This window comes from Phyllobates terribilis, unplaced genomic scaffold (genome assembly GCF_046119375.1).
Source record: "Phyllobates terribilis strain yellow unplaced genomic scaffold, ASM4611937v1 Scaffold_4__5_contigs__length_816908805, whole genome shotgun sequence".
Classification (NCBI taxonomy): domain Eukaryota; kingdom Metazoa; phylum Chordata; class Amphibia; order Anura; family Dendrobatidae; genus Phyllobates; species Phyllobates terribilis.
This window is the reverse complement of record NW_027362764.1, coordinates 677,989,774-678,006,766: the sequence shown is the minus strand read 5'-3', so window position 1 is coordinate 678,006,766 and position 16,993 is coordinate 677,989,774. Positions and strand designations below refer to the sequence as shown.

At 44.6% G+C, this 16,993-nt stretch overlaps 8 pseudogenes; all 8 read right to left on the bottom strand.

Annotated features, from left to right (window-relative positions):
* Positions 1 to 1,444: 1,444 nt before the first annotated feature.
* On the bottom strand, positions 1,445 to 1,564 carry LOC141267491 (5S ribosomal RNA; annotated as a pseudogene).
* A 7,637-nt stretch (positions 1,565 to 9,201) lies between these two features.
* Positions 9,202 to 9,321, bottom strand: LOC141268505 (5S ribosomal RNA; annotated as a pseudogene).
* A 621-nt stretch (positions 9,322 to 9,942) lies between these two features.
* Positions 9,943 to 10,061, bottom strand: LOC141268847 (5S ribosomal RNA; annotated as a pseudogene).
* A 933-nt stretch (positions 10,062 to 10,994) lies between these two features.
* LOC141268703 (5S ribosomal RNA) lies at positions 10,995 to 11,114 on the bottom strand (annotated as a pseudogene).
* Positions 11,115 to 11,720: 606 nt separating this feature from the next.
* On the bottom strand, positions 11,721 to 11,829 carry LOC141270125 (5S ribosomal RNA; annotated as a pseudogene).
* Positions 11,830 to 12,762: 933 nt separating this feature from the next.
* LOC141269812 (5S ribosomal RNA) lies at positions 12,763 to 12,882 on the bottom strand (annotated as a pseudogene).
* A 621-nt stretch (positions 12,883 to 13,503) lies between these two features.
* Positions 13,504 to 13,622, bottom strand: LOC141267899 (5S ribosomal RNA; annotated as a pseudogene).
* Positions 13,623 to 14,573: 951 nt separating this feature from the next.
* On the bottom strand, positions 14,574 to 14,693 carry LOC141269345 (5S ribosomal RNA; annotated as a pseudogene).
* Between the last annotated feature and the right edge of the window lie 2,300 nt (positions 14,694 to 16,993).

Genomic DNA, 16,993 nt, shown 5'->3' with positions numbered 1-16,993 from the left:
ATCGCGGTAATGTGACAGAAAGAGCAAGCTGGATCCGTAACTTGGGGACGGAGCGAGTCGTCCAGGGGTGAATGAAGGAAGAGGGTGAGATGGTTGCCAATGACTTTGAGCTGTTCTTCAGGGGGGAGGGTCGTGTTGCCTGCAAAGGTCTTCTGCTTGGGGTTACCGGTGGTTGCCTCCAGCCACGCGAGAGACGCTGGTCCTGGTGAAAAGGAGCCTAGTATTAAAAGTAAAGAAGCAACAATGCTGGAGGCCCACGGTGATCAGAAGGATGCTGGTATTTTGCAGAGATTAAATAGCGCAAGAGAGAAAGCAAATGAAAAAAAGAAAAGAGAATGAATGTGTGCACTTGTGAAAGGGAATGGAAAAAAGACATAGAAGAGAGTGCCCCCTGCTGGTGGAAGGAAGGAAAAAGCAAAAGCCTACAGGACCTGGTATTCCCAAGTGGTCTCCCATCCAAGTACTAACCAGGCCTGACCCTGCTTAGCTTCTGAAATCAGACGAGATTGGGCAGAGACAAGCCTCTCACTTGCTGCTTATCTACTTTGAAGTCTGGCTGCCAGCTGCCCTTTCCAGTGCTCAGCAAGACCAGGTCCTTTTGTGCTTTCCCTTCTCTTCAATTTTTTTGCTGGCTTCCTTAAAAGGTCTTGTAGACACAACGCCCCACTCAGAGCCGCTGAGCTCACTGATCGGCTGCAGCGCTGTCGACGGAACGTCAGCTTCACGGCCAATGCCACAGGCCGGGAGCAGAGGCGAGACTCACCGGTAGACCCGGGTAGGGTGAGTAGAGCGCGGTTAGTTGCTTTCTAATAGCCTGCAGTCGGGGATTAACTTTTAATGAAAGGGAACAATCCCTTTGACTGTCTGCAGCGCGCCACACCTAGGAATCGCACTCTCACACACAAGCCAGCATGCACACGTGCTCGCACGTGACAACACCCCCTATCTGCCCCTACAACCTCTCCGTCACCATGCGTCAGACTCTCCTGCCTGTTTTATGATTTCAGGGCCCTAGCAGGAATTACCCCCCCCCTCCCCAATTCCTTCCGCACCTTCCTTACCTTCCTTGCACTGAGGTTAGCTCTTTGGCAGCCGTCTGGCTTGGTTACACAAGCTTCTTTGCAGAGAAACATGTTATTTCTGCTGGCCCTCGCTAGGCGGCCGGCATCCAAAACCTTCCCTGGGCACCTGCTGAAAGTATGGCCCCTTCACGGCCCCGGGTGCTTTTAACACCATCATTTCCACACGGCGAGCTGCGGAGTCAATAATCACTCCTAGTCGTGGTAAGGAGCTCGGTGTCAGGCCTGCGTGAAGGGCGGCGGGGTAGCGTACTTAGCTGCCAACTGGCTCAGAGGCCTTGGGGCTTCCATCATCTAAGTTACTTAAGGTCGGTGTCCGGCAAGGCGCCGTTCCATGCTAGCCGAGCTGGGCAGTAGGGCAAAATGGTCTACAGCACCCGGTCTTCCCAGGTGGTCTCCCATTCAAGTACTGTCTGAGCCCAGCCCTGCTTTGCTTCCGAGATCAGACGAGATCGGGCGTATCCAAGGTGGTATGGCCAGTAGACGCTGCTCGATCCATCGCCCGGCCAGCCTTTCTCAGAATCGCTTGATGGCGAGCAATCTGGCCGTGACGGGGCGGGCTCCGAAGGGTCCATGCAAAGGCTGTGCCGTCCCTACAGGTGTGGTTTGTTTAGCAGTGATTCACCCGCCGCATCAGGTGTCTTCAAAAATGGCTCGGCGCAGGGTCTCCTGCAGGCTAAACCCTTCATCGCGGTAATGTGACAGAAAGAGCAAGCTGGACCCGTAACTTCGGGGTGGAGCGAGACGTCCAGGGGTGAATGAAGGAAGAGGGTGAGATGGTTGCCAGTGACTTTGAGCTGCTCTTCAGGGGGGAGGGTCGTGTTGCCTGCAAAGGTCTTCTGATTGGGGTTACCGGTGGTTGCCTGCAGCCACCCGGGAGACGCTGGTCCTGGTGAAAAGGAGCCTAGTATTAAAAGTAAATAAGCAACAATGCTGGAGGACCACGGTGATCAGAAGGATGCTGGTATTTTGCAGAGATGAAATAGCGCAAGAGAGAAAGCAAATGAAAAAAAGAAAAGAGGATGAATGTGTGCACTTGTGAAAGGGAATGGAAAAAAGGCATAAAAGAGAGTGCCCCCTGCTGGTGGAAGGAAGGAAAAAGCAAAAGCCTACAGCACCTGGCATTCCCAGGCGGTCTCTGTTAAATGGTTAATTATGGAAATTCATTTGGAATGTTAATCGATAATCATTTTTCTGAGTTCTATGCCTCAGCCATCGTGTCTAGTTGACATGCGCTATTTGTGTGTGTATTTTTGGTTCACTACCATATGTAGAACAGTTGTCCATACGACTGTCTATAAAAGCCCATGGTACAGAAAGGGGTGGCTCTCTTGCTCTGCCCACCCCACAAGACACAGAATCTTCATGCTGAGAAGCAGATGACATGTAGGCCTGGACACATGCTGGACAAAGACATGATTTACCCGCCAGGATCCAAGGAAAGATAGGTGAATCTCAACAATTAAGCTAATTATGGATAAATGGACAATTACTTTATAAATAATTATTGTATGTACCTGCTGCAATCTGATTCTTTTTAATGGACAATCCAAGAATAAATAGATAAATTTTTTTATAAGAATATCGTGATATTGATACTTTGAGAAGTCCTCAGTAGAAAAAAATAATACAGGAAGAGTATTATTTTACAATGGTGAGCCAGCCAGTCCTGTTTTTTTGTTTTTTAAATTAAGTAAGTGAATTTCTTCCATGAACAAGGGGGGAGTCCTGACGAGCTGAACAGCTGTTGTTCACGTGTCAGTAAATTCACTAGTTTGTCACGAGAAGCAGAAAGGACCTACAGACTGAGGAAAGACAGGAAGCAGAGGTACTAACAAGGAACAGAATCACACAGGAAAAGAATCAGACGAACTGAAGACAGGACGTGCTGATAAAGAGAAGCCAAGGAATCTTAAGGTAAGCAAAATATGGATATAATTTCTTCTTTTGCTAAACAAAGTAATATTAATTTCAAAGTTAATGTAGGAGATGACATAGAAGTTTTGTGGCTCAGTTTATACAAAGAATGTGAATTGCAGAATTTACAGTTAACTTCTAAATTGGTAAATAGAGACAAACAGAAATTGAGAAATATTCTACATTTGGTAGATTTTTTTCATAGTCTTGTGTTAGAGATTTCTAAGCAGGAAAATAGTGTAGAAGTGTCAGACAGTGATACTGATTCTGACTGTAATGTGGAAAATGAACAAGAAGTAAGACACGTGTCTGTAACTGAAGGTGACCTTGGGTCTGACCAAGAGACGGACATACAGAAACCTGACATGGGAGGAGACATGACTGACATACGAGAAACCGACATACTAGGTGATGTGGGAGGAGACGTGAGTGACGTAGGAGGAACGGACGTACAAGAACCACTAAAAATATCAGAGAATTCTGGAATTACCCAGGCTCAACTCCAAATTAAAATGAGGAAAAATTTGCTGAAATTATACAAAATCATGCCAAAATATGATGTCAAAATCCATGCCTGTAGAAATTCAGAGACATTTGAGAGCTTCTCTGATAAGTTTGATTTATCCAATGAGGAGAGGAATCAATTATTTAAAATATGGATTCCTGTGACATTGTCCAGACGTTTACATTTAATGCCCTGTGAAAATGACTCTCCTAATGGATGGGAAAATGATTCGGACAGATTAAGATATTTGATTTATTGTGTCACAAAGGATTTTCCCAACATAGAAGATCTGCAGAAACTAAGGATTGGTAGGAAGGAATGTACATATACATTCATGTCCATATTTGAACGGTTGTACAAAGCTCTCATCAAAAATGGAAAAGTACAACATATGATAACAACTTTTGTACAAAAATTCAAATTCCTAAATTCAGTTTCCCAAGTTATGGCATCACAAAAAAATTCATTATTTGAATGTGCGCAGATGCTGGATTTTGTTTGAAAACATGAAAATCGTGAAAAGAAAATAAATAAAGCTAAATTTATAAAACCAGGAAAGGTAAAATCTTACCAAAAGCCAATATCAAACTCTCATAGACTGAGTCATCCCCATAGTGAACTCTATCAAATACGCAGAAGATTTCATATATGTTATAAGCCATATCAGCCAGTGCAAAGATCCATCTCTCCACAGAATGAGTTAATTCTCAGTCAGAACTGTGATTCTCTAAAAAGGAAAATGGCTGAAACTGATGGACAGAGACAGGTGAGACGACCAACTCACAGTGACGTCATGGAAGGTGGACAGAAGAACAGGCAGTTCTCTGAGGTTTTGAAGGATAGAAAAATGTCTTTCCTAAATAGGGCGTTCCTGGGGATATTTGAGAGAGACAGAAGATTTGGTTTAGGGAGTAGCTAAGGAAAAACTGCAATTATAATGTTGTATCAAGATGTAATACAATGTCTCAATATTTATTTATAATCTTATACAGTAAAATTGTAGTTACATAGATTCTAATAGTTCATATATATATATATATTTATATACATATATATACACTTGTCTAAGTAGAGATTGCGTATAATTGTATTTATATATACGTTTATAAAATATATATATATTAATTAATAAATTAGAACTTCATATATATAAATTTAAGTAGCAATATTTTGAATTACATTAGAACCAACCAATATATGTATAAGATATTTAAATAATTGTGTTTCTGTATGAATTTGATATTTAATTTTATTTTCTTATATTTCCTTAGAGTTTTCATTCCAAAGCAGGATTTGATCAAAGAACTCTAAAATGGATTTATTTCTTTATTCACACAGGAAGTGAAAAAATTGCATGATTTTATGTGTATAACATTTTAAAATAATAACAATATATCTAGTTGAACTATAACATATATGTAATACTTATTAATTCTTTTGTGTTGCTAATATTTTCTGTGCAAGAAGTGTTCATGCAAATTAAAGTAGCTTTACAGCATGACGTGTGACAGCTGCGGCCTTTGAACTTTGAGCTAATGGTATAGGATCCCATTCATTCTATTTTCAACTGATGTAACTTAAGACCGGGCAGCCAGTGAAAAAAGAATCTAAGACAAGAGTTTTTTCAAGTGTCTGAAATTCCAGTGACTTACTCTCATATTATATAATATGTACTTGGGGAATATTCAAAGAAATATAAAGATATTCAATTGATATGGCAATGCGCATTAATAAATTGGGATACAACAATTTTGGGTTAAATATATATATATATATCTAAAACTTCATATGTGGAATGTTTGAGTTGAACAGATCTGTGAATGTCAGAGTGAAGGTGACAGATGAGTAAATCAGCAGCTGCTAAGTGTGATTGATGTGACAGAGGCCTCGTATGTTTGTATGTTTGAAAAAAAAAATGTTTCTTTATATGAAGGTACAAAAATATATTTAATTCTGAGGAAATTATAATACATAATTAGGTATTATCTACATATATATATTTCTATATTTCTTTAATAATTATTATTTCTTGATTTAACTAATAGTGGATAAGGGCAACCACACATCAAAATGGTTTACAAAGCAAATTTATATTTAGAATAATTTTCCACATGATAATATTCTTGAATAACTATAATATTATTTTTAATGGTTACCTAAATAGGTACACACCTCTCTTTAGTTAAATCTATGCTACTCATCGATATGAAATTTATGCACAATATTTCTAGAAGAATAATTATTTTTAATTTGGTTCTGATATATACATAAATTTTATAAAATAATATTTTTGGTATTAAGGGGGAAAATGTGTTTTTGATCCTGATTACATAATCACTTTTGATCAATACTTATTTTCCACACATTTTAATAAAGAAGAAATAATAATAAGGTACTATGGTATAATTAAGAAGGGTATTACATGCAAAGTTGCATAATTTAATATTTTTTGGTGGTACAAGGTTATGACAAATATGAAATCATCCAGATAATGGAGATATAAGGGTATTTTTTATGGAGAATATAATTACTCTGCATTTGTCATTAAAATTTAAAGGCCTTATTTTTATTTTTATTCTTATTTTTACTCTTAATTTTATTTTTCATTTTTAAAATTTTATTCTTACTTTACACTTCTTATTTTTCTATTTTTTCATTTTCATTTTTTAATTCTCATTTGATTTTATTTGAGTTCAATATCTCAATTGAGAAAACACATTAATATTTAATAAAGTAATGTCTAATACAAGAGTGTTGCTTCATTAAATATATATTGCTAAGGAAAAAAATTTTTACATTTTCTGAGTAAACACAACAATTCATTCATTCATTTATTCATTCATTCATTCATTCATACATTCATATATTTATTCATTTTGGTTCAGGAGTATACATTCTTTGATATTATTGGTTTAATAAAGATATAAAAACTTGTTTTTTCAAAATACACTGACACCTATGGGTTGGAAAAGGTAATTACACCTATGACATAAAAATGTTCTATCATATGGAGAACTTGATTGATAATGAATTATTATCTATTATTGTTTATTATTCCAAACATAATTTATTTTAATATTTTGATAATAATTAGATGGATATTACCGATTGCTATGGTACGCTGTGATATTATAGGTTAGGAAAAACTGCCGGATTTCGTATCAGATTAGGGAATGAAGACTTCAATCAAAACAACGCAATTATGAATTCTATCTAAATAAAGACTTTTAATTTTTATAAATCAAAGAGATTCTCAAAAGTTACAAGAAGAAGCAACTGACATCCGGACGTCTCAGAAGGTAACAGGTGTGAATGCTGAGTGTTATAATAGACTGTGTCCATTACATACAATACAATTCACACCACTGATCACCAGGACGGCAGAGGACGATGATCCTATATGTACTGTGTTGTGTTCAAGTTTCATCACGTTCCAGTGGTTTCTTATCACCTGCAACGCTTCAATGAAAGCTGGTGAACAGGTAATACCTGGCATATGTGTCCTGTATATAAAGGACTGAGTACTGTTTATGGTGCTATATAAAGCAGGAAAGTGTCAAGTTAACCCTTGCTTTACTGACCAAAGACGTCACATCTGTTCCAAAAGTGACACGAGACCAGTGCGGACACACGGAAGATTCCAAAGACGATCCAACGTAAGTCCAGGTTACACTGCACAGATATTAAAGCTACATTTCATCCATGGACTTTGTTTTCTTATCAACTGCACACATGATTTTTCTAATAAAGAGTACAGTTTATGGACTGAACAATAATGAACACAATTATGGACTGTACAATATCTACATGCTGTAATTTATTTCAAAGGAGTTTTCATCTAAAGACTGTGTTATAAAAGAACCAAGAAGAAGACGAGACGACGAACCGATGACATCAGACGATGACGATTGAACCCGCGATTGCTTCAATTTAGATATAGGGAAGTATAATTATACATATTAAATGAATATTAGTCACGGCTTACCGTAACATGAATTCACATCATTATATAGCAATAATCCGATATTGATACTATTATTACTATTATTATTATAATGGAAATTTAATGATATTGCCAAGGAAGAAGGAAAGAAAAAATGATTGATGAATGTATCTTCTTTTGAGAAATTTCAGTTAAAGTCCTTTTATTCTCAAAAAAGGGGGAAATGTTAAATGGTTAATTATGGAAATTCATTTGGAATGTTAATCGATAATCATTTTTCTGAGTTCTATGCCTCAGCCATCGTGTCTAGTTGACATGCGCTATTTGTGTGTGTATTTTTGGTTCACTACCATATGTAGAACAGGTGTCCATACGACTGGCTATAAAAGCCCATGGTACAGAAAGGGGGGGCTCTCTTGCTCTGCCCACCCCACAAGACACAGAATCTTCATGCTGAGAAGCAGATGACATGTAGGCCTGGACACATGCTGGACAAAGACATGATTTACCAGCCAGGATCCAAGGAAAGATGGGTGAATCTCAACAATTAAGCTAATTATGAACAAATGGACAATTACTTTATCACTAATTATTGTATGTACCTGCTGCAATCTGATTCTTTTTAATGGACAATCCAAGAATAAATAGATATATTTTTTTATAAGAATATCGTGATATTGATACTTTGAGAAGTCCTCAGTAGAAAAAAATAATACGGGAATAGTATTATTTTACAGTCTCCCATCCAAGTACTAACCAGGCCTGACCCTGCTTAGCTTCCGAGATCAGATGAGATCGAGCGTGTTCAGGGTGATGTGGCCATAGGCGGAGACAAACCTCTCACTTGCTGCTTTCCTACATTGAAGTCTGGCTGCCGGCTGCCCTTTCCAGTGCTCAGCAAGACCAGGTCCTTTTGTGCTTTCCCTTCTCTTCAATTTTTTTGCTGGCTTCCTTAAAAGGTCTTGTAGACACAACGCCCCACTCAGAGCCGCTGAGCTCACTGATCGGCTGCAGCGCTGTCGACGGAACGTCAGCTTCACGGCAAATGCCACAGGCCGGGAGCAGAGGCGAGACTCACCGGTAGACCCGGGTAGGGTGAGTAGAGCGCGGTTAGTTGCTTTCTAATAGGCTGCAGCCGGGGATTAACTTTTAATGAAAGGGAACAATCCCTTTGACTGTCTGCAGCGCGCCACACCTAGGAAGCGCACTCTCACACACAAGCCAGCATGCACACGTGCTCGCACGTGACAACACCCCCTATCTGCCCCTACAACCTCTCCGTCACCATGCGTCAGACTCTCCTGCCTGTTTTATGATTTCAGGGCCCTAGCAGTGTTCACCCCCCCCTCCCCAATTCCTTCCGCACCTTCCTTGCCTTCCTTGCACTGAGGTTAGCTCTTTGTCAGCCGTCTGGCTTGGTTACACAAGCTTCTTTGCAGAGAAACATGTTACTTCTGCTGGCCCTCGCTAGGCGGCCGGCATCCAAAACCTTCCCTGGGCACCTGCTGTAAGCCTGGCCCCTTCACGGCCCCGGGTGCTTTTAACGCCATCATTTCCACACGGCGAGCTGCGGAGTCAATAGGCACTCCTAGCCGTGGCAAGGAGCTCGGTGTCAGGCCTGCGTGGTTGCGTACTTAGCTGCCAACTGGCTCAGAGGCCTTGGGGCTTCCATCATCTAAGTTACTTAAGGTCGGTGTCCGGCAAGGCGCCGTTCCATGCTAGCCGAGCTGGGCAGTAGGGCAAAACGTCATCAAAATGGTCTACAGCACCCGGTGTTCCCAGTAGGAATCCCATCCAAGTACTGTCCGAGCCCAGCCCTGCTTTGCTTCCGAGATCAGAAGAGATCAGGCGTATCCAAGGTGGTATGGCCAGTAGACGCTGCGTGATCCATCGCCCGGCCAGCCTTTCTCAGGATCGCTTGGTGGCGAGCAATCTGGCCGTGATGGGGCGGGCTCCGAAGGGTCCATGCAAAGGCTGTGCCGTCCCTACAGGTGTGATTTGTTTAGCAGTGATTCACCAGCCGCATCAGGTGTCTTCAAAAATGGCTCGGCGCAGGGTCTCCTGCAGGCTAAACCCTTCATCGCGGTAATGTGACAGAAAGAGCAAGCTGGACCCGTAACTTGGGGACGGAGCGAGACGTCCAGGGGTGAATGAAGGAAGAGGGTGAGATGGTTGCCAGTGACTTTGAGCTGCTCTTCAGGGGGGAGGGTCGTGTTGCCTGCAAAGGTCTTCTGCTTGGGGTTACCGGTGGTTGCCTCCAGCCACGCGGGAGACGCTGGTCCTGGTGAAAAGGAGCCTAGTATTAAAACTAAAAAAGCAACAATGCTGGAGGCCCACGGTGATCAGAAGGATGCTGGTATTTTGCAGAGATGAAATAGCGCAAGAGAGAAAGCAAATGAAAAAAAGAATAGAGAATGAATGTGTGCACTTGTGAAAGGGAATGGAAAAAAGGCATAGAAGAGAGTGCCCCCTGCTGGTGGAAGGAAGGAAAAAGCAAAAGCCTACAGCACCTGGCATTCCCAGGCGGTCTCCTATCTAAGTACTAACCAGGCCCAAACCTGCTTAGTTTCTGAGATCAGATGAGATTGGGCGTGTTCAGGGTGGTGTGGCCATAGACAGAGACAAGCCTCTCACTTGCTGCTTTTCTACTTTGAAGTCTGGCTGCCGGCTGCCCTTTCCAGTGCTCAGCAAGACCAGGTCCTTTTGTGCTTTCCCTTCTCTTCAATTTTTTTGCTGGCTTCCTTAAAAGGTCTTGTAGACACAACGCCCCACTCAGAGCCGCTGAGCTCACTGATCGGCTGCAGCGCTGTCGACGGAACGTCAGCTTCACGGCCAATGCCACAGGCCGGGAGCAGAGGCGAGACTCACCGGTAGACCCGGGTAGGGTGAGTAGAGCGCGGTTAGTTGCTTTCTAAAAGCCTGCAGCCGGGGATTAACTTTTAATGAAAGGGAAAAATCCCTTTGACTGTCTGCAGCGCGCCACACCTAGGATGCTCACTCTCACACACAAGCCAGCATGCACACGTGCTCGCACGTGACAACACCCCCTATCTGCCCCTACAACCTCTCCGTCACCATGCGTCAGACTCTCCTGCCTGTTTTATGATTTCAGAGCCCTAGCAGGAATCACCCCCCCCCTCCCCAATTCCTTCCGCACCTTCCTTGCACTGAGGTTAGCTCTTTGGCAGCCGTCTGGCTTGGTTACACAAGCTTCTTTGCAGAGAAACATGTTACTTCTGCTGGCCCTCGCTAGGCGGCCGGCATCCAAAACCTTCCCTGGGAACCTGCTGAAAGCCTGGCCCCTTCACGGCCCCGGGTGCTTTTAACGCCTTCATTTCCACACGGCGAGCTGCGGAGTCAATAAGCACTCCTAGCCGTGACAATGAGTTCGGTGTCAGGCCTGCGTGAAGACGGCGGGCTAGCGTACTTAGCTGCCAACTGGCTCAGAGGCCTTGGGGCTTCCATCATCTAAGTTACTTAAGGTCGGTGTCCTGCAAGGCGCCCTTCCATGTTAGCCGAGCTGTTCAGTAGGGCAAAACGTCATAAAAATGGTCTACAGCACCCGGTGTTCCCAGGAGGTATCCCATCCAAGTACTGTCCGAGCACTGCCCTGCTTTGCTTCCAAGATCAGACGAGATCAGGTGTATCCAAGGTGGTATGGCCAGTAGACGCTGCTCAATTCATCGCCCGGCCAGCCTTTCTCAGGATCGCTTGGTGTCGAGCAATCTGGCCGTGACGGGGCGGGCTCCGAAGGGTCCATGCAAAGGCTGTGCCATCCCTACAGGTGTGGTTTGTTTAGCAGTGATTCACCCGCCGCATCAGGTGTCTTCAAAAATGTCTCTTCGCAGGGTCTCCTGCAGGCTAAACCGTTCATCGCGGTAATGTGACAGAAAGAGCAAGCTGGACCCGTAACTTGGGGGCGGAGCGAGACGTCCAGGGGTGAATGAAGGAAGAGGGTGAGATGGTTGCCAGTGACTTTGAGCTGCTCTTCAGGGGGGAGGGTCATGTTGCCTGCAAAGGTCTTCTGCTTAGGGTTACCGGTGGTTGCCTCCAGCCACGCGGGAGACGCTGGTCCTAGTATTAAAAGTAAAGAAGCAACAATGCTGGAGGCCCACGGTGATCAGAAGGATGCTGGTATTTTGCAGAGATAAAATAGAGCAAGAGAGAAAGCAAATGAAAAAAAGAAAAGAGAATGAATGTGTGCACTTGTGAAAGGGAATGGAAAAAAGGCATAGAGGAGAGTGCCCCCTGCTGGTGGAAGGAAGGAAAAAGCAAAAGACCACAGCACCTGGTATTCCCAGGCGGTCTCCTATCCAAGTACTAACCAGGCTCGACCTTGCTTACCTTCCGAGATCAGGTGTGTTCAGGGTGGTGTGGCCGTAGGCAGAGACAAGCCTCTCACTTGCTGCTTTTCTACTTTGACGTCTGGCTGCCGGCTGCCCTTTCCAGTGCTCAGCAAGACCAGGTCCTTTTGTGCTTTTCCTTCTCTTCAATTTTTTTGCTGGCTTCCTTAAAAGGTCTTGTAGACACAACGCCCCACTCAGAGCCGCTGAGCTCACTGATCGGCTGCAGCGCTGTCGACGGAACGTCAGCTTCACGGCCAATACCACAGGCCGGGAGCAGAGGCGAGACTCACCGGTAGACCCGGGTAGGGTGAGCATAGCGCGGTTAGTTGATTTCTAATAGCCTGCAGCCGGGGATTAACTGTTAATGAAAGGGAACAATCCCTTTGACTGTCTGCAGCGCGCCACACCTAGGAAGCACACTCTCACACACAAGCCAGCATTCACACGTGCTCGCACGTGACAACACCCCCTATCTTCCCCTACAACCTCTCCGTCACCATGCGTCAGACTCTCCTGCCTGTTTTATGATTTCAGGGCCCTAGCAGGAATCACCCCCCCCCTCCCCAATTCCTTCCTTGCCTTCCTTGCACTGAGGTTAGCTCTTTGTCAGCCGTCTGGCTTGGTTACACAAGCTTCTTTGCAGAGAAACATGTTACTTCTGCTGGCCCTCGCTAGGCGGCTGGCATCTAAATCCTTCCCAGGGCACCTGCTGAAAGCCTGGCCCCTTCACGGCCCCGGGTGCTTTTAACGCCATCATTTCCACACGGCGAGCTGCGGAGTCAATAAGCACTCCTAGCCATGACAAGAAGCTCGGTGTCAGGCCTGCGTGAAGGCGGGGGGGTAGCATACTTAGCTGCCAACTGGCTCAGAGGCCTTGGGGCTTCCATCATCTAAGTTACTTAAGGTCGGTGTCCGGCAAGACGCCGTTCCATGCTAGCCGAGCTGGGCAGTAGGGCAAAACGTCATCAAAATGTTCTACAGCACCCAGTGTACCCAGGAGGTCTCCCATCCAAGTACTGTCTGAGCCCAGCCCTGCTTTGCTTCCAAGATCAGACAAGATCAGGCGCATCCAAGGTGGTATGACCAGTAGACGCTGCTCGATCCATCGCCCGGCCTGCCTTTCTCAGGATCGCTTGGTGGCGAACAATCTGTCCGTGACGGGGCGGGCTCCGAAGGGTCCATGCCAAGGCTGTGCCATCCCTACAGGTGTGGTTTGTTTAGCAGTGATTCACCCGCCGCATCAGGTGTCTTCAAAAATGTCTCTTCGCAGGGTCTCCTGCAGGCTAAACCCTTCATCGCGGTAATGTGACAGAAAGAGCAAGCTGGACCCGTAACTTGGGGACGGAGCGAGACGTCCAGGGGTGAATGAAGGAAGAGGGTGCGATGGTTGCCAGTGACTTTGAGCTGCTCTTCAGGGGGGAGGGTCGTGTTGCCTGCAAAGGTCTTCTGCTTGGGGTTACCGGTGGTTGCCTCCAGCCACCCGGGAGACGCTGGTCCTGGTGAAAAGGAGCCTAGTATTAAAAGTAAAGAAGCAACAATGCTGGAGGCACACGGTGATCAGAAGGATGCTGGTATTTTGCAGAGATGAAATAGCGCAAGAGAGAAAGCAAATGAAAAAAAGAAAAGAGAATGAATGTGTGCACTTGTGAAAGGGAATGGAAAAAAGGCATAGAAGAGAGTGCCCCCTGCTGGTGGAAGGAAAGAAAAAGCAGAAGCCTACAGCACCTGGTATTCCCAGGCGGTCTCCCATCCAAGTACTAACCAGGCACAACCCTGCTTAGCTTCCAAGATCAGACGAGATCGAGCTTGTTCAGGGTAGTGTGGCTGTAGCCGGAGACAAGCCTCTCACTTGCTGCTTTTCTACTTTGAAGGCTGGCTGCCGGATGCCCTTTCCAGTGTTCAGCAAGACCAGGTCCTTTTGTGCTTTCCCTTCTCTTCAATTTTTTTGCTGGCTTCCTTAAAAGGTCTTGTAGACAGAAGGCACCACTCAGAGACACTGAGCTCACTGATCGGCTGCAGCGCTGTCGACGGAACGTCAGCTTCACGGCCATTGCCACAGGCCGGGAGCAGAGGCGAGACTCACCGGTAGACCCGGTTAGGGTGAGTAGAGCGCGGTTAGTTGCTTTCTAATAGCTTGGAGCCGGGGATTAACTTTTAATGAAAGGGAACAATCCCTTTGACTGTCTGCAGCGCGCCACACCTAGGAAGCGCACTCTCACACACAAGCCAGCATGCACATGTGCTCGCACGTGACAACATCCCCTATCTGCCCCTACAACCTCTACGTCACCATGCGGCAGACTCTCCTGCCTGTTTTATGATTTCAGGGCCCTAGCAGGAATCACCCCCCGCTCCCGAATTCCTTCCGCACCTTCCTTACCTTCCTTGCCATCCTTGCACTGAGGTTAGCTCTTTGGCAGCCGTCTGGCTTGGTTACACAAGCTTCTTTGCAGAGAAACATGTTACTTCTGCTGGCCCTCGCTAGGCGGCCGGCATCCAAATCCTTCCCTGGGCACCTGCTGAAAGCCTGGCACCTTCACGGCCCCGGGTGCTTTTAACGCCATCATTTCCACACGGCGAGCTGCGGAGTCAATAAGCACTCCTAGCCGTGGCAAGGAGCTCGGTGTCAGCCCTGCGTGAAGGGCGGCGGGGTAGCGTACTTAGCTGCCAACTGGCTCAGAGGCCTTGGGGCTTCCATCATCTAAGTTACTAAAGGTCGGTGTCCGGCAATGCGCCGTTCCATGCTAGCCGAGCTGGGAAGTAGGGCAAAACGTCATCAAAATGGTCTACAGCACCCAGTGTTCCCCGAAGGTCTGCCATTCAAGTACTGTTCAAGCCCAGCCCTGCTTTGCTTTCGAGATCAGACGAGATCGGGCGTATCCAAGGTGGTATGGCCAGTAGACGCTGCTAGATCCATCGCCCGGCCAGCCTTTCTCAGGATCGCTTGATGGCGAGCAATCTGGCCGTGACGGGGCGGGCTCCGAAGGGTCCATGCAAAGGCTGTGCCGTCCCTACAGGTGTGGCTTGTTTAGCAGTGATTCACCCGCCGCATCAGGTGTCTTCAAAAATGGCTCGGCGCAGGGTCTCCTGCAGGATAAACCCTTCATCGCGGTAATGTGACAGAAAGAGCAAGCTGGACCTGTAACTTGGGGGCGGAGCGAGATGTCCAGGGGTGAATGAAGGAAGAGGGTGAGATGGTTGCCAGTGAGTTTGAGCTGCTCTTCAGGGCGGAGGGTCGTGTTGCCTGCAAAGTTCTTCTGCTTGGGGTTACCGGTGGTTGCCTCCAGCCACCCGGGAGATGCTGGTCCTGGTGAAAAGGAGCCTAGTATTAAAAGTAAATAAGCAACAATGTTGGAGGCCCACGGTGATCAGAAGGATGCTTGTATTTTGCAGAGATGAAATATCGCAAGAGAGAAAGCAAATGAAAAAAAGAAAAGAGAATGAATGTGTGCACTTGTGAAAGGGAATGGAAAAAAGGCATAGAAGAGAGAGCCCCCTGCTGGTGGAAGGAAGGAAAAAGCAAAAGCCTACAGCACCTGGCATTCCCAGGCGGTCTCTGTTAAATGGTTAGTTATGGAAATTCATTTGGAATGTTAATCGATAATCATTTTTCTGAGTTCTATGCCTCAGCCATCGTGTCTAGTTGACATGCGCTATTTGTGTGTGTATTTTTGGTTCACTACCATATGTAGAACAGGTGTCCATACGACTGGCTATAAAAGCCCATGGTACAGAATGGGGGGGCTCTCTTGCTCTGCCCACCCCACAAGACACAGAATCTTCATGCTGAGAAGCAGATGACATGTAGGCCTGGACACATGCTGGACAAAGACATGATTTACCAGCCAGGATCCAAGGAAAGATGGGTGAATCTCAACAATTAAGCTAATTATGGACAAATGGACAATTACTTTATAACTAATTATTGTATGTACCTGCTGCAATCTGATTCTTTTTAATGGACAATCCAAGAATAAATAGATACATTTTTTTATAAGAATATCGTGATATTGATACTTTGAGAAGTCCTCAGTAGAAAAAAATAATATAGGAAGAGTATTATTTTACAATGGTGAGCCAGCCAGTCCTGTTTTTTTGCTTTTTAAATTAAGTAAGTGAATTTCTTCCGTGAACAAGGGGGGAGTCCTGACGAGCTGAACAGCTGTTGTTCACTTGTCAGTAAATTCACTAGTTTTTCACGAGAAGCAGAAAGGACCTACAGACTGAGGAAAGACAGGAAGCAGAGGTACTAACAAGGAACAGAATCAGACAGGAAAAGAATCAAATGAACTGAAGACAGGACGTGCTGATAAAGAGAAGCCAAGGAATCTTAAGGTAAGCAAAATATGGATATAATTTTTCTTTTGCTAAACAAAGTAATATTAATTTCAAAGTTAATGTAGGAGATGACATAGAAGTTTTGTGGCTCAGTTTATACAAAGAATGTGAATTGCAGAATTTACAGTTAACTTCTAAATTGGTAAATAGAGACAAACAGAAATTGAGAAATATTCTACATTTGGTAGATTTTTTTCATAGTCTTGTGTTAGAGATTTCTAAGCAGGAAAATAGTGTAGAAGTGTCAGACGGTGATACTGATTCTGACTGTAATGTGGAAAATGAACAAGAAGTAAGACACGTGTCTATAACTGAAGGTGACCTTGGGTCTGACCAAGAGACGGACATACAGAAACCTGACATGGGAGGAGACATGACTGACATACGAGAAACCGACATACTAGGTGATGTGGGAGGAGACGTGAGTGACTTAGGAGGAACGGACGTACAAGAGCCACTAAAAATATCAGAGAATTCTGGAATTACCCAGGCTCAACTCCAAATTAAAATGAGGAAAAATTTGCTGAAATTATACAAAATCATGCCAAAATATGATGTCAAAATCCATGCCTGTAGAAATTCAGAGACATTTGAGAGCTTCTCTGATAAGTTTGATTTATCCAATGAGGAGAGGAATCAATTATTTTAAATATGGATTCCTGTGACATTGTCCAGACGTTTACATTTAATGCCCTGTGAAAATGACTCTCCTAATGGATGGGAAAATGATTCGGACAGATTAAGATATTTGATTTATTGTGTCACAAAGGATTTTCCCAACATAGAAGATCTGCAGAAATTAAGGATTGGTAGGAAGGAATGTACATATACATTCATGTCCATATTTGAACGGTTGTACAAAGCT